Below are 25,329 nucleotides of genomic sequence, written 5' to 3'. Positions count from 1 at the left end.
TAACTTCATGCAATTGGCAAGAGTACCCATTATACCAATGTATCATATAACACACTATGAGCAGCTTGCCATATTGCACACTATGACTTTGGGTTTATGTGATCCTCCACAGGGTGAGTAGCTCTTCTTTCTATTAATAGTGTCAGTAAAGTACAGTGGGTAGGACTCTACAGAGCTGTTCAACTGATGACGGAGCCTTCTTCCAGCACAAGGAGCTCTCATCAGTGCAAATCAAGACACTTTTCCATCGATAGACAACTCCACCATTAGCAGAACAGATCCACAGGATCCAGCCTATTATTTTGTAGGCGTTAGAATCTATAGCATTATGTTAAGCCAATAAAATCATTTAACAATAATTAATTATCCTATGCACTAAACATAATAAAATTACTTTTAAATAAAAATTAAACCTTTTAAAAAAACAAATAATTGCATTTCAGTTTTGCTTTTTAAGTCCTAATTTTATACATGGTTGCATTATTACTATGAGTTCAATTATTTGTCATTGCTCTCAGAAACTTCTGCTAACATTTGTAGTACATGCATGCCACATTTCTTACCTTATGTACTATTCCTGTCCATTACAATGGTTTGGAAACAGTCTTTTGGTAAAAATGAAAAAGGGGCTTTGTTTTATTTTGAAGATCTACTGTGCGAATTGTCTAGAAAATGATTCAAGAGAAATATTTCTCCAGAGTCATATGAAATCTAAAGATAATTTCCATACCCACATTACATAATATTTATTTAACTGGACAGAACACATTCAACGAGCTTTTGTTCAATGTTACCTTTTTCTTTCACTTGTATTACCTTTGTCTCCTACTAAAAAGGTAAAAGGGTTGTACTGTCACCTAGTGGATAAAGGTAGAAGAAATATCTACCTAGCATTTAATTTCTGCAATATTCTACTGTTTAAGAAGGTTCAAAATGTACTACATATCAAATTAATGTCTGCACAGAAGCAATTTGTGGAATTTTATGGGGGTTATAATTATATTGCAGTTTCATTGGTGTCTAGCTTTACCTTAAAGGTATGTTTTAGTTATTCAATACAAAATGCAAAATATGAACCTATATTTCAATGAGGAAATAATATGTTGTGCAGAGTTTCTTTCATTTTATTAATTTTGTTAACAAAAATCCATCCAGCCTTTCTGTCAGTGGTGGTACTCAAGATGGTTTACAAAAAACCTATAAAACACCACCATAAAAACAAAGGAAAGCAAAGCAGCAAATATAAAAAAATTCAGAGCTGCCATTAGTAACTAAACAAAAGCTATCAAAACAAGAGCATACAGACTCAGAGAATTACTTAACAAACCAACAAGGCCAATGCAACAATAAAACCGTGCACTGCAGTAAAAATGGAAGTATTAAACACCAACGGCTCAGGTAAACAAGACTTTGTCTGCTGACTAAAAGATTACAGATTTGGAGCCAGACAAGCAACCCTCATGAGGGAATTCCTCTGTTGGGGCATAACCTCGAGAAAGGTCATCTTGTCTATAAACACCCACCTAACCCCCAAAGATTAGCCACACAACATCACTTCCAACTTTCTTTATAACTGTTTGTGCAATATTTTCCTCCTGACCAACACAATTCTAATAGTATATTCTTGGATGAAACTGGTTTCTGTTCCTTCACCTTCTGCTAAAGAGATATGCAAAGATATGGCAGCACATAGATCAGTTAGAGACTTATGACGTATAGTCCTGTTTTTGAAAACTGGCTTCAGGATTGACATGAAGGTTATTGTCAAATATTAAGCAGGTAGGTCTGACCCAGACTTGGTATATAGATTGCATATGCAATGGGGTGCCAAAACTAACCTCAGGCATGAGCACCACTGCATGTAGATTCTTGAATGTGACCTGTACCCTACTCACAAAATTCCTACACACATAAACTGAATATATATTATTAATCTGCCACGGAACAAGGTGGACAAATCCTAAACTGCCTACCCCAGGTTCTCATTCACATACAGGGTTGTATGAGCAGTGGCGAAAGATGCATGAGGCTCAGTCTCAAGCTTCATACAATGTACACACCAGGAACACATGGGAACTGGCTCACAAATAATTCAGTATATACATTAAATGTATATACTGCCCTTCAGGACAAGTTAACACGCACTCAGAGCAGTTTACAAAGTACGTTATTATTATTATCTTCATGACAATCACCCTGTGAGGTGGGTGGAGCTGAGAGAACTCTGAGAGAGCTGTGACTGATCCAAGGCCACCCAACTGGCTTCAAGCGCAGTAATGGGAAATGAAATTCAGCTCTCCAGATTAGTCTTAATCACTACACCAAATTGGCTTTCAGTTTGCCTCTGGGATAACGCAAAGGAAGAAATGTTCCACTGTTGCTCCACTGTCTCCCTTGCCACTCCTTGCTTCCATCTCTTTCTATGACTTGCAACATTAACAAAGAGTTGTGTTACTCTAATAGTTTTTACTAGTTCAGCCCTACTATGCAGCTTCAAAAAATATTGTTAATGGTATAATGTTACCCCCCACCCCGACAAGTAATTGTTTAGTCAGCTGCACTAGAATTTAGGAAAAATTGGATTATTACCTGTATTTCACATAGTTAACATTTCCCGACATATTTGCTAGTGATTTCATCTCATCTAACTTTTTAAAACTCAGCCTATTGTTTGGGAGGGGGGTGGTTTATATAGTGAAATGCATAAAAACAAAATGTTTCATCTTTGAGGCTTGTATTGTTTATCTTGGACATTTGTGTGAAGATCAGAAACTGCTACACAGTTATGATTACTATAAAACCATCTTGCATTCATAGAAGTCTTCTGACAATATGTTGAATGTATAAACCTTGATAGCAGATGGATTACAAAATTAGGAATCTTAAACTCACAAAAGAAAAATGTCATCACTATTCATAAGAGTCCTTTCCCCCTCAAGTCCTTGGAACAAGAACTAGCATAGCAGCTGCACCACAGTGTGGGACAACAGAGACGCCCAATAAATAACATGTATGCAGGACTGAAGAGATCCATAACAGCAATAGGACTCGGAGGCCTGCCATCACCTCCCCTCTCCTCACAAAGAACAGCTGGTATAGGGCAATTTCCACCCTCCTCCCAATAAGAGGGAAATGACTGGGGACTCTGTGAGTGTGTTAACTGCTAGTTACACACGGATCTCTGCATGGGGGAGGGGCATATGCCAAAATTCTGCTCAGTACTGGGAACAGGTGGGAATACTGCAAGCACAGAGAAGTGAGAACTCTTTGCTCATCAAGATTGCTCCCTTCCAGATTGAAACATTTTAACTTCTTGTTGGAAGGATGTATTATATAGCAGTCTGATGCTGCTTGTTGACACTACTTAATATGGTGACAAAGTGGAATGCTATCTAGGAAGCTGTACGGCAACTATTATTGGACTCTTATTTTTACATCACTACAGCTGATGCAAACTAAATTTGTTACTAGGTTAAGTTTTTCATTCTACAGACCTAATCTGAGTTTACAAACACTAGAAAGTAGGTACATCATCATCATATGCTCTTTTTGAATATTCTCTAATATTTTACTCAGATTACTCTAAGATGTAGGGCTACCTCCAGGCAGGGATGCCTCCAGGTTTAGGGGACCATCAGGAAAATGCTACCTAGTGGCCCACTTTTATTTTTGATTTTATTTTAATTTATAGGCCACCATTCTCACTGGGACTGAATGCAGATTACAAGAACAATAGTAGTATTCAGACAATCAATAAACTGATTAAAAACATTTGAATAATACCAGGGCTTTTTTTCAGCTGGAATGCAGTGGAACGGAGTTCTGGAACCTCTTGAAAATGGTCACATGGCTGGTGGCCCTGCCCCCTGATCTCCAGACAGAGGAGAGTTGAGATTGCCCTCTGTGCTGCCCCAGCAATCTAAACTCCCCTCTGTCTGGAAATCAGGGGGTGGGGCCACCAGCCATGTGACCATTTTCTCCAAGGGCAACCCACTGAGTTCCACCACCTCTTTTCTCAGAAAAAAGCCCTGAATGATACTATTTGAATCTAACTGCAAACATTCCTAGTAAACCAAAGCTAGTCAATCAGTAAGCAGATTACAAAATATGATCATATTTGAGTCTAACAGCAACAGTTTCTAGTAAAACAACTTTGTGTAGAGTGGCTAGGACTGAAGAAATGGAAGGGAGGAAAAGCATTATCTCTAATAGCAGTCAGTTCCTGACCTGATCCATTATATTACAGCCCGCAGCACTACTCCTCTACAAGTATGTCCTCCTGAACAATTCTTTTACACATTTTGCAAAAAGATAAAAGCATGGGGGCCTTCCTAATAGCCTCAAACAGACCATTCCATAATGTGGGAGCCACCACAGAGAATGCAATGAACAGGCAACTGTTGATTCCATCTGTTTGCTAGTTTGCATCTTCAGAAGGCTTTGCTCTAATAAGTGAAACTTTCACAGTGGAATATAGCAGGAGAAGTGCTCCTGTAGGTATGTGGGCCCTGTGCCATTAAGAGATCTGTAGGTGATAGAACCATGAACTGAGCCTGGTACCAGATCAGTAACCAATGGAGTGTCTGTAGAATGGGAGTGATATGCAGATTCTGCTTAGCACCCTATTTTCTGGGTTGTCTTTAAGGGCAGACCCATGTAGAATACATGACAGTAGTCCAGCTCCAAATTAACCACAGCATAGATCCATGTGGCCAGATCACCCAAATTAAGATAGGGGGGCATCTCCTGAGTTAAGTGGAGTTGGGAGAATTCCTTCTTTGCAGCTGCATCATCTTGCTTTTCCAACAATAAAGATAGGTCCAGAATCACCCCATGGTGATTAACTGAGGCAGCAAGAGACATTTGGACCCCATCAAAAATGGGGAAGCTCCATGTCCTTCAGGGACTTGGCCTTTCCAGACAGCATTACTTTCATCTTGTCAGGATTCAGATTCAGCTTGTTTATCCTTAGCCATTCAACTATAGCACTCAAGCATTGGTTCAGATATTCTATACTACAGTATTGCTGTAATGAAGTTAAAGAGGCCAGACAAGCACCTGCTTTGAATTCTCATTTTCTTTTGCCTGTCTACTGAGAAAAATGAGTAGCCACTGCTGCTAGGAGGATGGGACAGTGTGAAGGTTCAATCTTTCCCAGAGAATCCTGCCCTTCCAAAGGGATCCAATTTCACCCCGTTCATCACCCAAAGAAAGAAGGCATGTTGGGGCTGCTTCTATTGCACTTGAGAGACTGCTGAGAGACTGGACCTCCAAGATCTTTCCAGCAATGCTAACCCTCGTTGCTAGCCCTTGATCCATTCAGAAAAAAATAACTAAGGTGGGACTGCTGCATAGTGCAAAGGAAGTGGATTGACATAACTACTTCTCTGCATCCTCAAATACTACAATTCATGGGCAGTAAACTAAGACCAGACCAAAGGTAAACTTCTTCACACCACACAAAAATTAACTTGATGAGTCATCTGCGACAAGATATAGCAATGGCCATTAGCAATGATAGCTTTGAAAGAGAATTGGACAATTTTATGGAGAATAGATTTATTAATCACCATGTGCCATGGCAGCTAAATCAACTGTCCGTGTCCTGAGACAGCATACATCTAAATGTCAGCCACTGGGGGAGGGCAACAGGTTTTGACTTCAGTGCCCCTTGTGGGCCTTCCAGGACATCTGATTGGCTGCTGAGGAAAACAAGACACTGCACTGGATGGGATACTGACTGAATCCTATGAACATAATGTTTCAATGGAGCAAGTTTAACATCGATATCGATATTAATTAATTTTAACAGAAAATATTGGCATTAGCATTGTTATATGGGTATTAAAATTAATAGAAAAATCGGGGTAGGGAGGTCACATTGCAAAAGCATCTCCACAATCAAGGCAGACTTTCTTTAAAGGTCAGAATAGTTTTAACAAAATCAACCAAGATGAATGATGCTAGTTCTAGACTTTCACATACTTTTATCTTTATTCCTTGTATCATTCCCTTAAAGTCAACATGGAGAAAGAGTATATTTTCTTTTTTTAAAAAAACTTTTAATTAACTATCTTATCCATACAAATCTGCCAACCATACACAAGAGAATTGAACAGTTAGATTGCTTTGTAATATTTGATTTAACTTGGTTGACTGAAATTAACAGATGTGTAATGAAAACAATTTTGTACTTGATAGTGGCAGTTAGCATTCTGGACTGCTGAGGTTAACGAGACTGAGAACGATCGAGGGGATTAATGTTAGTAACACAATTGGAAGCTACAGCACCTGAGACAGCTGGGACTTAATGCACCAGACTTTTTTTAAAAAGAAAAACAATAGGATTATGTGTAATTTTCATTCCTTCGTGTGGATGTAGCTAACTAGATCAAGGTTGTAGTCAATCACATCTGTGTGGAAAACTGTCAATCAGAATGGCAGATAGGATGATGAAAGTAACACACACACATATGTTATATAAAGTTCATATGGAACCAGCACCACATATATGTTTCTGTTTTGTCTAACTACATAGAAGACGGGAGGGTAAAGGAAAAAGAGGTACCTGAAATGATGTGGGGAGAACAATGTTACATGCCAATAATATAAAGTTGATTACAAAAACAATTGTATCTATAATTAAAGACCAAAGTAAGATCTCTTCCATTTATATATACAATACGAGTCATAGGTCAAGGAATACAAAATTGCATTATATTGACCAAGATTACCTACAGTTGGTTGGATCCAAAGTAGCATGTGCAGAGTTTCCCCAGAGGAATGGCCTCATCACTATGCTGTGAAGAGGTGGCACTTGACCTCTTCCCTGCCTTCAGTGAGAAGCTGCCACCTGCCTTCTCACCCTCCCCCATTACCACCATGAGGCCCCTGGCAGGGCAGGAAGGAAGAGGGGTGAGTGGAGGCGAGCAGAGGCTAACCATTGGTTGTCGCCAGTGCAGATTTCGATGACACCATTGGGTGGGCAGCAAGGAGGGGGGGCAACAGGGCTGGATAGGGGCCCTCCACTACTGGTTCCCACGGTCTAGTAAACAGGCTGCCCTTGCTTGTGATCAGGTCAGATCTGGATTTGGTACATCCTAACTAAGCTGCAGCTTTGTTCTTCAGATTACAAGAGTTCTCAAAATACAAAGAAAAAAATTATTGAAGGTGAAAATTGTTTGCTGACTGTGTTTGCAGCCAGGGCAGTATTGCCCAAACAAAGACTTTCCAATGGCTTTCAAGTAGAGCCTTCTTTCTTAAAATAGAAATAGATGATGACATTGACCAGACACTTTCATAAAGCAGTTAAACTCATCTCTGGTTGTCTTCTGTCTTATTTTATGGAGGTCCCTCAAACAAATGCGGGTACAGCCCATATAGGTTCTGGCTTTGATTCTATTTTGATTCATAACTAGAGATGAGCATGAACAGAAAAAAATGAACATGATGTTCATTGTTCATTGCCATCCACGAACAGGGACTCACGAACAACCATGAACATGGACCTGTTCACAAACATGTTCCTGGTTGGCTGTTCGTGGGGGCCAGCAGGCTCTCCTCCAGCCATCATCCAAGTCAAGATCCCTACTGCACCACTCCCAGAAACCTGACCTGAGCAGGCACCAGGAAAGGTACCAATAATAAATAATAGCTTGGTCTCAGAGCCTGGCAGCAGCCCTGGAACTTGAAGGGGTAGATCCCTATCCCTCCACACACAAAGAAAATTCAAGCTCCAATACACTGTCTCTATCAAAATGCCAACAGCAACTCTCCCTCTCCACTGTCTACAAACTAAGCCAGAGCTGGGAGCCCCCCTCCCCTCTGCTCCTTGCTCCCTTGTAACAAATTTGGAGCTCCACACTTGAAAGGAAGACCTGCCTATCAAGCTAAATTGGGCTTTGATTGGGGTTTCCAAGGCAACAGCAGGAGTTCAGACAGAGTTCAGACAATCCCTGCCTAAGTTGCCAAGGGAATTGATTGCAGGTGCCAGATTGTCTGGCTTGACGAACAGCAACGAACAGCAACGAACGAGGCTTGCAATGACCACCTGCTTGTTTAGAATGGGGCCTCATGAACAGCTTGTTCACGAACAGCAGATTGGGCTGTTCGTGGCTTTTTTTTGTTCATATTGCTGTTTGTGCCCATCTCTATTCATAACCCCAGAACTGAAGATCAGCATCTTCTACTTATTGAATCCAGTGTCAAGAAGGCAGACTACAACTGTCCTTAAGCATGAGGTTCATAGGAGTTACTTTATTCTGTATTTCTCTCCAGCCAAAACAGAAGATACAAAACTATTAGCATCATCTTTATCTTTCATGTATCATTTCATTACCTAGTACTAGAATTCCAATTGACTGTTTCTAGCACTATTCCTTATTATTTTTTAGAAAGCAGTATAGTATTCAGAGTGTTTTGTACTCTTTTTTCTTAGTCATCCACAAAACATATCTGCAAGACTGGTAAGTCATTGTTGTTCCCCTAGAACAGACAGAATACTGAGGCCAAGTCACAGCAAAAGTTGCTCAAGGCCAATACAGATAGCCATCACCTCATCTTGAACTGAGCCAAGATGCACCCATGTCCAAATACAGAACTCTGTCCACTGAACCACAATGTAATTCTTTGTAAGGAAAACCAGAGAAAGGGAATTTAACTTATAAAAACCAAATTTTAGTTTTCACTGAGTTCCAACAACAGGTCAGAGACTCTTGCTTCATTCACAGTGATACACAAATTTGTAAAGTTGCTTTTCACAAAACAACCATTATACTATACTACACTGGCGAAGCAGACAATTTATTCTAACCAATTATATTTTAAAAAGCAATTCATCATGCATGAAGGCCGAACCAGATGTGATGCTGTGAAACCTGTGGATGGATCTTCCTAGTGTTTTAAACAGAAAATTAGCAGCTGCCTTGTGGCTGGGGCGTTGTGCTGGGACATAGGGAGTTCATCCCCTATGCAATTTGCTGATCAAAACAAATATCCCCATGCTATTATTCACCATGAAAGGGGAAGAAGACAGGGATCCTCTGTTTTAGGATGACAGGGACATCCTAGGAAAAACACACACCACGTCATCCTATCAGCTGATAACTCAGTAAATCTGGTAACTTCAAATAATTTACAGACAGAAGGTTGCATCCAGTAATCTATCAGTGCATGATGCTGGAAGATAGGGATTTTTGCAGTGTTCTCCAGCCAGCTGTCACTTTTGATCCCCAGAATGTTGATTACTGAGGCCACAGGACCTGGGTAGACTAAAAGCTGTGAGTATGGGAAGGAAGATGGGAAGGAGGCAAAATCCTTCTCCTTCCTCTCTTCTGTGGAGTTGCACGCAGAAAAGGGAGGATGTGGTGATTCTCCCCCCCCCCCTGCGTGGATTCTGCATTCAGGGATTGGGAAAGAAATGCAGCAAGAATAACTCTCGTTATGTTGACAGATTCAGAAAAACAAGAATTAAAAGGAAAATGCAAAGCCACCATTCATTTACTTTTTTTAAAAAAATTATGTCATTAATGGTCCACCTTTCTCATTAAGACTCAAGGTGAATTACACATGTGAGAGTAGTACAGTCAGTATCAAGGACAATTTCATAAATAATGCCATAGGGTAAATAAACACAAGTTTACAATACATAACATTAGCAAGAATCCAATACAGAGTTGAAGAAATGCTGAAACAGAACATAAGCAATTCTAGGACTGACATAGGAGCACATATTTAAAGCAATAGATCGTACAACATAGTAATGACGTCTATGAGTGAAGTCTATGGTCCTTAACTCATTAGCGGAGCATCTGAGACCCATCCCTACAATACAAAGGCCTTTTTGAATAATTTGGTTTTGCATCATTTGTGGAAGCTAGGACAGTGGGGGGCTCTTCTGACCTCCTCAGGCAGACTGTTCCACAGGGTAGGTGCCGCCACAGAGAAAGCCTGTGTATGAGCTGCTCTTGATTTTGCCCATGTGCAGGGTGGCACCTGCAGGAGACCTGCAGATGACATAACTAAGACCCAGTGATATCAGTGGGTCCTTAATATCTGCTTTCTCCAATATGAACCTTCCCAGATGCTAAGGTCATCGCATGACATTCTGTTATGGGTTTCTCCAGCCCCTGAAGCTCAGGGGGTGGTGTGACACATAATAGGGTTGTCTTAGTGACAACAGTGAGATAGTGAAATGCCACAAAGCACCAGAGAAATAGTTACATAAATAAATAACTTTCTATCAGTGCCCCCTGAGCCTCCTGTCTGAGTCATGAGATCATTTCTTTTAAAAATAGGCACATCAAAACTAGATAGCCAGTAACTCACATTATTTAACTAGTGTTTGCCCTTAGTGAAAGAACTGAAAACCATTAGGATGAGATTTAAAGGATGACTATGAGAGCCATGAAAAATTCTCTAATTTGTAAATACAAACTCAGATTAAAGACAAGAACCTAATAATAGCTAACGGTCCTTGCGCTAGCCAACAGACAACTCACCTACGAGCCCTTTCATAATTCATATCAGTGTAACAGGTTAGTGATGGACGGCTAGACTTCACCGTGCTTATTACATACCTAATGTGCAGTCAGGGTATCACACTCTGAGCATAAGTGTTGAAATTGGACTATGATAGATGTCCTTAATGCATTGTTGACACAGCCTGACTTGCCTAGTCAAGCTTTTAATACTTCATGTATATCTCTTCATGTTTCATTACATAACAGCTTATTTTACGCATCTCACCTCTGATGGGGCTGCCATTTAAAGGAACCTATTTCCACAGTAATAGAATACCAGAAAGGCCCTTCTAAGTCAAAGGTCAAATGGAGTCCATTTATTCTTTCTCTGCCTTTTTTTAATGCATTCTGCTGTGCATTGCTGAAAGTTAGTTAGTACTTCTCTCCAGAGATTTTGAGGTTTTTTTCCCCTTGTCCTTCGAAACAACCCGTAAATGATAATGAAATGCTTAAAGCAATACCAAAGGATATCCAATTACATGTACCTGGACAGTCTGGCAGCGTACTGGGTAACAATAAACGAGTGTTCTTAAGTCACAGCATTTCACTGGAAATGAGGCAGAACTTGTGTATTTTAACAGCTTTTTACAACTTGTAACCACTAGCAAATTTATTTTACTTTCTTGGGGAAGTCCAGTGAAATGCCCCTAATTTAAACTAAAGGGTCTTTCAGCCTTGAAGACAAAACTCATTTCTGCTGAGCACCTGAATATGTACAGGTGAATCCAGATATTTGGAATGAAAGATAGTTTGTCTTCTGGCGAGTCTGACTCACTTCCAGCGCTGTGATCATTTATTATCCAGAAAAGAAAGGCTGGCTTTCTGCTCTGCAAACACAGTGGTGGTCTTCATTTCATGATGAATAGATTTACCATGTCTGCTCTAAAATGCATGATGACATCGAGTTTTCCAAAACGCCGCTCAGCACTCCCACTCAGTACTCACACCTGATGATATTTTTAAAGCATGTGCTATAAAGAACCAAGCACCTAACTCTGTATCTTTTTTTCTTCAATTTGTTACACAAGTCCAGGCTGACTTGCCAAGGTATATTACCTTAGACACTGCTAAATCTAACAGATTTAAATGGAGATGAAGAAACTTCCTTTAATTAGGCATTATAAAGGGACAGAAACTATTTCTGTCACTGTGATACGGGTATCACAAACAAGTAGGGATAGATTTCAAACAAAATATTGCCAAACAAGGACCAAACAGTCTACAGAAACCTGATAGATAATAACAATAATGCAATTTTAATGAAAGTGCCAATGCAATGAGAGCAAGAAGTGCAAGGTAAGTATTCCAATATATATACTCTAAAAATATTAGGGAGTCCATCTGCAAGCATATAGCCCCAATGCATGTAATACAGTCCATGCAACACATGTATAATAACATGCATATAAATACAAAGTTTGTCTTTCAAAATGTACAGTCCCAACAGGTTGTTTCTTCTTTCTTGCAGGCAAACCTGCCAATGAAGGGCACACATTCTCAGCTTTTAAAAAAAAATCTTCAAATAGAAAACTGTTGTGTGTTACAGCCTTAATTCCCTCAGAAGGAGAATTTGTTGACCATTCCTATTCAAATGGCAGGCAGAGGTATTCTTTGGAACCTTCAGGTCTAGGGAATCCAGAACAACAAAGGACTAGCAAATAGATAATATTTTGAAGAAATTCTGGTAGAAAGAGTACTGAGATAGGGAAGGCAGGGCAAGAAGGATCAAAGCCAGATTGTTTAGGGAATGTAGAATTACAGTAAAGAAATCCATGCAAAAACCATCCAGCAGTATTTTCCAGCTTCTCTTTTGCTGGATTTCTGGGTGGGAATTTTCCTTATAAGTGCCCAAGAGAGGCCATGGATAAATACTACAGCATCTGCTTTGCTTGCAGAAGATCCTGGGTTCAGTTCCCAGCATCTCCACTTTTAAAAGATCAGGTAATAGATAATGTGAAAGACCTGAAACCCTGGCGAGCTGCTGCCAATTAGAATAGACAATATTGTTCTTGATAGACCAATGGTCTATCTCAGTAGAAGGCAGATTCATGTATTCACTACAAAAAAAAACCCCTTTAAAATTAAACTCCATATTTGCTGTGGTATGGCTGGTGTGAGGCTATTCCAAAGATTGCCCATCATCTCCAGTCTCCTTGCTTGCTTCCAGACTTGCCCAACAGCAAAAAAGAAATACACAATGCCAAGGATGTTCAATATATCTGATGTGGCCACAGCTACTGTTGCTGCTCTGCCTAGGCTTTCCTCCCCCCTCTGAATCCTTCACGCCCAATTTACAGCCAGCTGCGTATTTGGTGCTGAGTGATGACATCATTCCAGCTGTGCTCTCCAGCTGACATCCCTCCTCCCTGTTGCTTGCCACTCCATCTGGCATCCAGTATTATTTTTGACACTAGGTCGTTAAAGCCTACCCTGTTATGACATGTGACATTCGTGACAGTAAGTGCACTTAATTTTGTTTTTTAGAAATTTAGTACAATGCTAAGGTCAGTCTTAATATCTGGTGTGTTGATTTTTTTTTCAGATATCAATGTTTTATATATTCTTTATTTGAAGGAGAACTTTCTTTTAAAAATAACATGTTTCAAGGTAGTTCAAGCTGAAGGAAGCAAGGGGGATAGAGAGAATGATTCCAGAAAAAACAAAAATAGGCTCTACAAAACCTCTTTTTGGTCATACATTTCGGTACTGGTCAATAAACTCCAGCACCATATGTAAACAAGGCATTCCTTTCAACATTCTGTCAGCCTTTAAGAAAAAGGACTATTAGTCATTACAAACGAATGTTTTGTGCACCTGTAAAATCTGATGCGCAGTCTTCTAAGTTTTGTTTCCATAGTATGTCTTTCAGAATACCCCCCAACTATTAAAGCTAGGGTTAGCACTAGAACATTACAATCCTATGCAGTTACTCCAATCTAAGCCCATTGACTGGAGTAACTGTGCGTAGGATTCCTATGGAAGTCTTCCAAATGTCACAAAACTGAATTTGTTTCATTTGGTACATGAACGTTATGAGAACTACTGTGTGAATTTATGCACTTTGCTGTGACGGTTCAGTCATAGTTAAATACTTTCCAACTCCATTCCAGGATTGGCAGAGATTCATGATATGTGTGCACTGAAGAATTCTTGAAGACAGAGAGACCAAACTAAAATTTTACTCACATGGATTCAATGAAAAACACTGCAGCGTAATCATAAACAAAACCAAATGAACAAAAAAAGCAACAGAAGTTCTAGCTTTCAGGGCCAGAACATGGGCATCTTTTTATCTTTTGCTTTCAGCTGGAACGGAGTTCCAGAACCTCTTGAAAATGGTCACGTGGCTGGTGGCACCACCCCCTGATCTCCAGACAGAGGGGAGTTTAGATTGCCCTCTGCGCCGCTGGAGTGGCATGGAGGGCAATCTAAACTCCCCTCTGTCTGGAGATCAGGGAGCAGGGCCACCAGCCATGTGACCATTTTCTTTGAGGGCAACCTACTGCGTTCCGCCACCTCTTTTCCCAGAAAAAAAGCCCTGAGCATAACTCTTCAGTGGGTGGGCTCTGCACCAGGACAGCAACGACTAGAAAAACTGTGCTGACACTTGGGGAGCAGTCAATTGGCACGGGGACCCAGTGCGAGTGATTGTTAGAACAGGGTCCAAGCCAGCCCCTTGCATTACATATGAAGCTGGAGAACCTTTGAGCAAGATGAGATAATGTACAATGCAATCCTAAGCAAGGTTGTCCCAGTCTAAGCCCATTGATTAGTAACTCTGCTTAAGATTGCACTGCTTAGGATTGCATTGTTAATTTACCCTTCTGTTTGCCTCCAAAAAAGGTGCAGAGAAGGGACTTCTAAGTTCTAACTAGTGGTGTCTCCAATGTTTGTACCCCCCTGACTCAGAATATGCCATAACTACCAGGCTTGGTATACAGAAAGGGAAAGAAGAGGTGAGATGGAATAAAGGGGCTCAGGGAAGAACATTCAAACTCTATACTAATGATGTCACTGGAATATGATGCAGTTTCAGGTCCAGAGTTCAGGGAAACAGCTCTGTTTGCCAAGCCAAATTCTTAATCAAGCTGAGGTGAGTCCACTTTTTTAACAAGCTCTGTCTGTATTCATTTCATTTTTCTACTCTTACAGTGACTAACTGACAATATATATGTATGTGTGTGTGTATACATACATACATACATACATACATACATACATACATACATACATACATACATATATGTGTGTGTGTGTGTGTGTGTATGTATGCATGCATGCATGTATGTAAGGCTTCCTTTGCAGAAAACTTCTCTGTCTCATCCTGTCCTGTCCCACTGCTCTAGCATTTTTCCCAATGGAGATTTTTTTTTTGGAGGGACTGGAGTAGGGTTGCTGTTCCCCCGGTGGGGGTGAGGGATTCTTCACTCTCACTCTCCGCCCTCCATCACCATTCACCTGGCTGACGAGGGGGGTGGGGAGACCAGGTCTCCAGGGCATGCTCCTGGGATGGTGCAACAACATCACTCCCAGGAGTGACATTGTTGCACTGCACTAAAAGCACTCCCATGCTTTGCATGGGGCTGATTTGGGCCCCAAACGGGCCAAATCAGACCAGTTTGGGCCCAAGTTGGCCTGGTGCAAAGCGTGTTTGCACTTCCAGGCCCGCATGGTGACGTCATTTCCCGGAAGTGACATCATCATGCAGGAGCACATACTTTGTGCAACTGCAAAGAAGAACAATAAGGTGAGTGCCAGGTGGCAACCCTAGACTGGAGCATCTGTTTTTCACTGAAATGACACCAAAATTGCAAAGGAGCTTGGGCTCCTTGTTCACTAAAGACCTCCCCCCAAATTTCCAGCAAACTGGACCAAGAGGATGAGTTCTATGGGTTCCTGAATAAGGTGCCCCCAGCTATCCTACTTGTCAAGGGGGAAAGGGCTCTGCCCCTACACGGGAGGGAAGGAAGGAGAAGGAGTGAGCCAGAACTGCAGCTTTACCAGTGCCTGTGCCTGGCTTGCACTGGGCATGAGCTGCTTTTCCCAGGCTATTGCCTGGGAAATCAGTAGAATCAAAGAAAAAGATGATGCCTGCTACACTGCTGAACATGAAAAACAACACTGAGTTTTTGGGGAGTGGTTTTTGTAACTCCCAAGTACCCCAGATTTGTGTTACCATTCTGAAAAATCACAGTGATGTCCTGAAACAATGTTCCTTGTGTATATTTCTGGCTCAGGAATTTCATAACACACACCTCTGTGGCTTTCCAGGATACTTGCTATCTGAAGCGGCACTTCTGAAATCACATACATGGAAATTACTAAGCAAATGTAATATTTATTCATTCAATGTCTTCTCCAGTACAGACCCAGCGGCTCCAGGGATGGCAGAAATATTGTGAATGAATAGGCCCATTTTCATTCATTCTTCTTTGAGCAAGGTCAGACAGTTGACTCTTCTCTTGTTTTTCATGGAACTAGTCACTAAATGCAAAAGAAGCAAGGGCTCCTATTAATAGTTACTTTCCTGAGGGAAAGTAGAATCAGGAAACCATCTTTCATGTAATCAATACAGTTCAAGAATATTAAAAACAGAAAACAACAGTTTTGAAAAGGAAGCTTTGTGACTGGACAGGCTTTGCTGGCTTTAGGAATTGTTTCAGTTGGATTTGGTACTTGCTGTCTACAGCTGTGTGAATTCTGGAGGGCTCACTTTACAAAACGGACCCCTGCCGTTTGATTCACAGAAACTGGAAGGAAACCAATATTTCTATAGCTGCGGAGAGATTCAAGCGCATGATGACCACATTCTGACTTCTTAGTAACTGTGTGTACAGGATATTTACTCTGATAACGACCTAGCACATGGCTCCCTGACAAAAGCAGTGGTTCCCCTGACATCCTTAGAAGAATTATTACGCTTAATTGCCCTTGAGCTCTTTTAAAAGATGGCTGAATTTAGAACTGAGAGGGTTACTTTTTGCTTTTGTGTCTGCAATACAAATGAAACACCTGGACTGGCACAAGTGGCCTGTACACCAACACTGTACATTCGTAGCATCAAGTACAGAATCTCACATCAAGAAAGCCCTAAACTAATTGATAAACATCATCTAATCTGAGATACTGCTGTGACTGAGATATTGTGATTTTATCCTGCTTTTCTGAAGGTTGATTTATTCTTTGATGGGGTATATTTTTATTGTAAGTTGAGTATATTTTTGATAAATTAGAAATTTTAACTAAAATTAAATTTTATTCCAAAATAAAGTGCATAATGTAGTATAGGTAAGAAACTTATTTTGATTAAAGGAGGCTTTTCATACAAGAAATAGTTGCTATAGTTTAAAAAAAAACCTGGACTCTTAAGTCAAAAGAAAATTTATAAGCACACATGAAAAATCTGGCAGCCAATTCACATTTTGGTTTCAATTGTGTATTAGATCATATACTGTAATTGTTATCAATGGCTATTTAGGTAAAAATTCTAACGTTATTTTGTGCGTGCACATTCAGACACAATTGCAAAGAATCATAAGTCAAGCAGCTATAACATCATATACAAAGTTAATTGTTCCCCCTCCTTATGTATTTGCTTGCACAAAGGACCAAAATTATTATATCATGGAAATGCAGGTGTTGAAATTCATCATAATGCTTCCGTATGTACTCTTCTTGACTCACCTTGACAGATTTCAGGAACACAGTCTAAAGGGGAGGGAGGAATTCTGTTCTGATCTGTAGCCTGGCTTCTTTGAGTCACCTGAAGGTATTTGCTCTGCATGTCCTCTGCTATGGTGCTGTACATGTTCTCTGAATGTGGGACATTGTAATCAAGACAGCATGGGTTCACCGGAACAGGTACAACTGGTTTGTAGATGTGCTTTCGGTTGCAATCATCTGTTGAGACTTCAACAGCATATATACTGCAGGATAAACACATGGTAGCTGTAGCCAGGAGAGCCTTTTACCAGCTTTGACTGGTTAGCCAAATGTGGCCTTTCCACTATCTGAACATTGTGGTACACGCCCTAGTTACATTTAGGTTAGATTACTTCAATGCACTCTATGTAGGGCTGCCCTTGAAAAGTGCTTGGAAGCTTCAATTGGTGCAGAACGCTGCAGCCAGGATGCTGACTTGAGTGAGTCATAAGGAAAACAGAGTTGCGCTTACCGTAACTACTGTTCATTGACGTCTTCTGTGCAGACACACATGGGACTGCGCCTGCGCAGGCCTGCCGACCGGATTTTTCTTTTCTAGCAAACGTCCACTAGGGGGCGCACGTCCGATCCAATGCGCATGCGCGGCCGTTTCCCGCCTGAGCGACATTGGGCGACGTCGCCCCCTTTCCCCTCAGTTTCTCCTTTTGCCGCCGAATGCCTTCACATTATCTGGAAGAACACAGCGGGGTAGGAGGGAGGGTTGTGTGTCTGCACAGAAGACGTCAATGAACAGTAGTTACGGTAAGCGCAACTCTGTTTTCACTGTCCGTCTTCTGTGCAGCCCCACATGGGAGACTCACAAGCCACTTACCCAGGAGGCGGGCATGTGTTCTCACCGAAAAAGAGACTGAAGCACTGCTTGACCAACAGCAGCCTCTTTCCTTTCCCACACATCTAGTGCGTAATGTTTAGCGAACGTGTCAGAAGACGACCACGTTGCAGCCCTGCAGATGTCCTGCAAGGGCACGCCCCTAAGGAAGGCCGCAGAAGCAGCCTGTGCTCTGGTGGAATGAGCTTTCAGTTCCAAAGGGCAAGGTAACTTAGCATGCGAGTAGCAGGCCCTAACAGTCTGAGTAACCCAGCGAGAAATTGACTGGGCTGTAGCAGCCTTTCCCTTTCTGGGCCCATAATAGCACACAAACAGTTGTTTGGCACTCCTAAACTGTGACGTACGTTGTAGGTAAAATAAAATAGCCCTTCTCACATCCAAGGAATGTAAGGCCCTTTCAGGGCCACCGGAAGGGTCAGGAAAAAATATAGGTAGGACAATGTCCTGTGAAGTGTGAAACTGAGTGGAGACTTTAGGTCTAAAACGAAGGTCAGGCCTGAGAACCACCTTATTTTGATGGACCTTCAAAAAGGGAGGATCCCACCTCAGGGCAGCAAGCTCGCTAACTCTGCGGGCAGATGTAATGGCGATCAGGAAGGCCACCTTACAGAACAACCATTTTAAATCACAGGTAGCCAGTGGTTCGAAGGGTGAGTTCATAAGCCCCGTCAGTACAACTTGCAGTGACCATTGGGGAACAATTTCCTTGACCTGTGGGAACATATTATACAACCCTTTCAAAAAAGACTTCGACAAACTGTGGGAGAACACCGTCTTCCCATCTATTCTAGGGTGGAAGGCTGAAATGGCAGCCAAATAAACTTTAATAGAAGAATTAGAGAGTCCCCCGTCCTTTAGGGACAGGAGGAACTCAAACACAGAAGACAACTGGCAATCCCAAACATTAACTTCGTTGTCGGCAGCCCAGGCCTCGAAACGCTTCCATTTAGCTGCGTATGACCTGAGAGTGGTGTCCCTACGCGCATTCAGCAAAATTTCAGCTACCCTGTCAGACATCCCCTCCGTCCCCGAATGCGCCAAGCAGTGAGGTTGAGTTTGGGTAGGTCGTGATACCAAACCCCTTTGTCGGACAGAAGGTCCGGGTTCAGTGCAAACCGATAATATGACCCCTGCGAAAGCTGCATGACATGTTGGAACCACGCTTGTCTGGGCCAGAAGGGCGCCACTAGAATTAAGTGCGGCCCATCCCTCTGGATTTTGCTGACGACCCGAGACAGCAGTGGGAACGGAGGGAAGGCATAAAACAGGTGCCCTGTCCAGCGTATCTGGAATGCGTCCCCCAGGGAGCGGTGACCTAGCCCTCCCCTGGAACAGAATTGCGGGGCCTTCTTGTTGGCCTCTGCTGCAAAGAGGTCTACGTCTGGGAACCCCCAGTCCAAAAAGATGGCGTTCAGGTAATTGTCTGCTACGGTCCATTCGTAGTTGTCGAATCGCATCTGACTCAGCTTGTCCGCGACGACATTGGTGGTGCCAGGAATATGGACTACCTGAATGAACACGCCTCTGTCCATGGCCCAGTTCCAGATCCGAACGGCCTCATCGCAGAGGGCCTTGGATGTAGTGCCCCCTTGTTTGTTCAGGTAGAACATCGTGGTGCAATTGTCTGTGAGCACCTGAACTGCTTTCTGCTGCAGCGTGTCTGCGAACGTGATAAGGGCATAATGGACCGCTCTCAATTCTAGCAGGTTAATATGATCTTTCCTTTCCTGCTCTGACCAAACCCCATGTGCCCTCAGGGCACCACACTGGGCTCCCCATCCTACCGTGGAGGCATCAGTCGAGATTGTGATCTCGGTTTGGATGGACCCAAAAGCAATACCCCCAAGAAGGTTAGCCTCATCAAGCCACCATTGTAAGGCCCGGATAATCCCTCTGGGGATGGAATATCGTTTATTCTGGGACTCGTGTTCAAAATCATGAACCGATAGGAACCACAGCTGGAGAGGTCGCATGTGCAACCGGGCCATAGGGGTGACAGCTGTAGAAGAGGCCATGAGGCCCAGTAGCCTCTGGATCGCTGTTACGGATTGGAACCTGCACTTAGAAAAAAGGTTCACCATCCTGCCAATCTTTAAAGCACGCTCCCTGGGCAGAAAACCTCTGTTTACGCCACCATCCAATTCCATACCGATAAACAGTATTCTCTTGGACGGGGTAAGGTTAGACTTTTGTAAGTTAACCAAAAGCCCTAATCGGGAGCAGGTGAGCATCACCGTATGAATCTGGGCCAGGAGTGCATCAGGAGAGGGTGCTGCTAGAAGCCAATCGTCAAGGTAGGGGTAGACGGTACAACCCCGTTCCCTCAAATAAGCCACTACCACAGCCATACATTTAGAAAAAACTCGTGGGGCTGTTGAGAGACCAAAGGGAAGCACCTGGTAATGGTAGGCCTTATTGTTACAAAGGAACCTAAGGTATTTCCGATGATCAGGATGGATGGCAATATGGAAATATGCATCCTTGAGGTCCAGGACAGCGAACCACATGTCCTCAGGCATTAACTGGAGGACTGTGTTCAAGGTAAGCATCCTGAACCGCTTGACGAGAACGAATTTATTCAGTTCCCGTAGGTCTAAGATGGGTCGCACTCCTCCATCCTTTTTGTCTACCAGGAACATCTTGGAGTAAAAACCTAAGAGGGGGTCCTGAGGGAGCACCTCCTTCACAGCCCCCTTCTCCAGTAGCGCTATAACTTCAGCCTGTAAGTTTTCAGAAGAGGATGAGTGGTCAGGAAGAGACAACACTGGGTAAACATCAAACTGAATTTTATATCCAACATTAACGATTTTAAGAACCCAGCTATCGGATGTAATTTCTGCCCATGCAGAGGTAAACTGAACCAATCTGTTCCCAAACACGACAGACTGTTCGAATTCTAGTCAGAACTGCTTTGGCTGCGTTGCTGACTCTTTGGCATCGTGGGCTTGTGGACTGCGACGAGGGCGGTAGCTAGGCCTCCGGCGCTGAAAGGAACTTGCAGGCGGCTGGAATTGCCTGTAGGACCCATAACGTGGATACGGCTGGTATCGCTGTTGCCGTCCACGATAGCCCTGTGAAGGGCGATACTGGAACCGATTCTCGGTGGATGGCCTGGTCGGGAGAATGCCGTAGGAACGGGCTGTCATCCGATCTTTGCGCTTCTGCGACAGGTAGTCATCCGTTTTAGATGAAAACAGGGATTGACCCTCAAAGGGCAGATTTTCCACCTTGTTTCGTGTCTCGACGGGCAGAGCAGTCGTGCGGAGCCACAAGTGTCTGCGGAGGACGATGGAGGAAGCTAACGCTCTCGCAGAGGTGTCAACAGTGTCGTGACCAGCATTTATTTGTTGTCGTGACAGGCGCAAGGCTTCATCAAGAACCACCTTTGCCAATACCCTCTGGTCTGCAGGGAGCTTCTCCATAAAGGCCGCCATACGGTTCCAGAGGAATATTTGATACGCCCCCATGATGGCTGAATAGTTGGAGATTTTCAGCGTCAGGGCAGCAGAGGAGTATAATTTCTTCCCCAACGAATCCAGCTTCCTGCTCTCCTTGTCAATGGGCACAGCATAAGACCCCTGGCGTTGACGGGTCTGCATTTCCTCTGTAATGAGGGAAGAAGGAGGTGGATGTGCAAAGAGGTATGCACAAACGTCATCCCGCGTCTTGTACAGGGCCTCCAGCTTGCGGGATGTCGGGTACACAGAGGCCGGCTTCTCACAGATGTCGTGAATGATTTCCACCAAGCCTTCGGTGAATGGGAAAGCAATAGTTGGAGGGTTCCCAGACTGGACATATTGTAGAATTTTGTCCTTTGGCTTAGGATCTACAGCCGATATCTCGATGTCGAGAGAACGGGCCATTCTGACCATCTGCTCAGAATAGAGCCGGTAGTCCTCAGAGGGTGACACACGACCAGTCCCAATGATGATGTCATCTGGTGACGGGTCAGATGGAGGGCTGGGACTCGGGCACTGATAAGGCTCTGCACGTTGATAAGGTGAGACGCGCCTGGGAGAACCATAGTGGGAGAACTCACTCCGAGTGTCACCCCAATACTCCCTGCCAAACGATGGAGAGCTGGCATACAGGGAGCCCTCTCTGTCATAGCCACTCCGAGGAAGGTGATAAGGCCGGTCCTCCCTGTCCATATAGTCACCGGCATGCCACGTCTGGGCAACCCGAGGTGGAGTGTCGGGCAGGTCACCATCGTCATCAGTGGAGTGGTGCAACGGAGGTGACAGGTGCGGTGACGGGGTCGAGGGCTTCTCCCAGAGGACCTCATCCGTTTGGACCGACGTCGACTGCCTGTGCTTTGATTTTTTTCTTCGACTTCTTTTCGCCCTTGGCGGCTGAAGTCGGATCGGAGCTTCGGTTCCGGTCAATCGGAGCCGGTGATATGGGCAACGGATCCGATACCTTTGGATCCGATCGAGAGCCCATCTTCAGAACAAGGCCGGTGCAAGCCGAATCAGTGGGCTTCAGAGCCGACGACGTCGGAGTCGAAGTCGGATCCGACGGCTTGGGAACCGACCTAGCCGGGATGTTCGGATCCGATGAAGTCCTCGGCACCTTCGGAGCCGGTGTTGCGGTCGGTTCCGACCTCGACGGGGACCTGGAACGGTGCCACTTCCGAGTCGGATCCGACTTTGGAGTTGAGTGCTTGCGGCCCGACGCGGAACTCGCAGCCTCCTTCGGATCTGGGGTCGGGTGCTGGGCTTGTCGGCGATCCGGCGAGCGGGAACGCGAAGTGGAGGCGGCCCTTCGGACAGATCCCATCTCAGGGGGGGTTTCAGTCGTCCCACCAGCCGGTGGCGGCCCCCCCGGGGTACCAGGGGCCCCCGACGCCCGCATCGCCCTTCTCCACACCAGGGCGTTGAGCCTATTCGCCCTCTCAGCCCTAGCCTTCGGGGTGAACCATTGGCAGTGCTCACATTTTCCGATGATGTGCCCCTCGCCCAGGCACTCGAGGCAAACGGAGTGACCGTCCGTTCTCGTCATCTTTGTGGAGCAGGTAGAACAACGCTTAAACAGCGACTTCTCCGACATTTCTCCTCATGCAGAAAAAAGTTTCCTCACAGCGGACTAGCTAGGTCTTTACCGGTCGGCGGCAAAGAAGAAACTGAGGGGAAAGGGGGCGACGTCGCCCAATGTCGCTCGAGCGGGAAACGGCCGCGCATGTGCATTGGATCGGACGTGCGCCCCCTAGTGGACGTTTTCTAGAAAAGAAAAATCCGGTCGGCAGGCCTGCGCAGGCGCAGTCCCATGTGGGGCTGCACAGAAGACGGACAGTGAACATATCACTCCAGTCCTGGCTCTTCTATACTGGCTTCTAGTTTGTTAACAGGCACAAGGTGCTGGTGCTGACATTTAAGGCCCTATATCATTTGGAACCAACATATCTGAACGACCACCTACTCCTTTATACAAACCCATCTGACCACTGCAATCACCTTTGGAGGCCCTGCTTTGAGTACCACTGCCTTCAGAGATCAGGCAGCTAGCAACCTGGGAGAGGGCCTTCTCAGTGGTGGCACCAAAACTCTGGAACTCTGGAACCCAGGGAGATTCACCTGTCCCTTTCTGTGGCTGTCCTCTACGGTGGGTAAAAGACATTTTTGTTTCACTTGGCATTCAGAGTTCTTAATCACTACACCAAATTGGCTCTCAGTTTGCCTCTGGGATAACGCAAAGGAAGAAATGTTCCACTGTTGCTCCACTGTCTCCCTTGTCACTCCTTGCTTCCATCCACTTGGCATTCCCTCCTGAGATCAATTGTACCAATGTTTTAAGCATTGTTTTTATCTTTTGTATTTATTTTAAGCCCTAGTTTTAAATTGTTTTAATGATTTATTTTTGTGCTGGTTTTAATGGTTTTAAAGATGAGTTTGAATTTTTATGTTTTAATTTGTTAGCCTCTTGGTGGCCCAATGAGGGCAGAAAGGAGGGGTAAAAATCTTGTTAAACACACAAACAAATCAATATTTAAATATAGGAATTTCTTTTATTCCAGTGTGTATCACCTCACACTGAACCTCATTTGCCCCACTGTTGTGCTGTCATCCATTTTGAAGAGATTTTTGGAGCTACTCACAACCTGCTTCAGTTCTTGCTATGCTGAATACTTCTGGTGTCTCTGCAAACTTGACCAACTCACTGTTCACTCATGAATCATAGAATGTTGCCAAACACAATGACATCACTTCCAGTTTTGCATAGGAACTGATGTTGCAGGTCAGCACAATATCAACTACCCTATCTCTTTCCTCCAAAATTCTTCTGTTGCATTGCCCATTAGGGATGACAACCCTAGGTGCACTGCATAAAACCTTAGTTCCCAGCTATATGTTAGAACAAACTTTGCATGTGCAGACAACATTTATACATGTTCTGAAAAAGTGTGCATGAATGAGTCCTGGAGCAAGGAACTGAAATCCAGAGCAACAGCCATCCTGAGATCAATTGTAGCAACAGCTGAATCGCATTGCTTTTGAATTTTGCACAATTAAAATTATGTATGTTTGTCCCACACTTCAGTCTCCTGTGGGATCATGTTATAAACTTTGCAACAGTAAATATTATACACACCACTGTCAAAATGTAGATGGCTAGCTCCTTGGAAGTCTTTTTTTGCTTACATTACATTGTAAAGCTCAGGATCCTTTAATCACACAGTATGAATAAATAAAGAATGCGAGCTACAATTTATACTTGTGGGCATTCTTTGTAACTGATGATATGAGAGGTTATTTTGTTGTCAAGAATCAAGCGCAAAACCTGTCATTAGAATACACCAACATTTCCCACATTCAAATCATTTTTCTTAAGCACAGTTACCCAGCTGTCCTCATTTGACCCTTCTGTATAGCAATAGGACATTGCAGGGCCAGCTCTGGCCCATGATCTACCAATGAGAAGCTTTCAGCTGCTTTGTCACTTGCACCAAGAAAATATCAAATAAAACAGAGATGCTTATTTTCTTCCTTTCAGCCAAATAATTGATTGTTAAATAATTTACATTTAGTATCTCACATTCCTTTGGGAGGGGGATTTTTAGGGCTTAGGTTGATACACAAATGGCTCAAAGTTTTCAAAATAAAAATGGAAATCGCCAGAAGCTGAAATTCTAATCTAGGGTTAATTTCACAGTTTGTGTATTGGGGTTTTTAATGGAATATAATGGTACAGTGGTTAAAGACTAGATTGGAATCCCCATTCTGCCATGGAAATATCTTGGGGCAATCACTTTCTTTCAGT

At 43.4% G+C, this 25,329-nt stretch overlaps 1 protein-coding gene across 3 annotated transcripts in view; it reads right to left on the bottom strand.

Annotated features, from left to right (window-relative positions):
- Positions 1–25,329, bottom strand: part of SLC25A21 (solute carrier family 25 member 21) — a 452,302-nt gene that overhangs the window by 255,187 nt on the left and 171,786 nt on the right. Inside the window, exon 1 of one of the 3 annotated variants that reach the window (XM_054972243.1) lies at positions 564–647. The exons of the other annotated variants lie outside the window; for them this stretch is intronic. The gene's annotated coding sequence lies outside the window, so the exon portion shown is untranslated. Of the gene's footprint in view, positions 1–563; positions 648–25,329 lie in introns of those variants that run through there. 3 annotated transcript variants of the gene reach the window in all.

This window comes from Eublepharis macularius, chromosome 2 (genome assembly GCF_028583425.1).
Source record: "Eublepharis macularius isolate TG4126 chromosome 2, MPM_Emac_v1.0, whole genome shotgun sequence".
Classification (NCBI taxonomy): domain Eukaryota; kingdom Metazoa; phylum Chordata; class Lepidosauria; order Squamata; family Eublepharidae; genus Eublepharis; species Eublepharis macularius.
The sequence above is the reverse complement of the archived record's forward strand: the minus strand, read 5'-3'. Positions and strand labels throughout refer to the sequence as shown.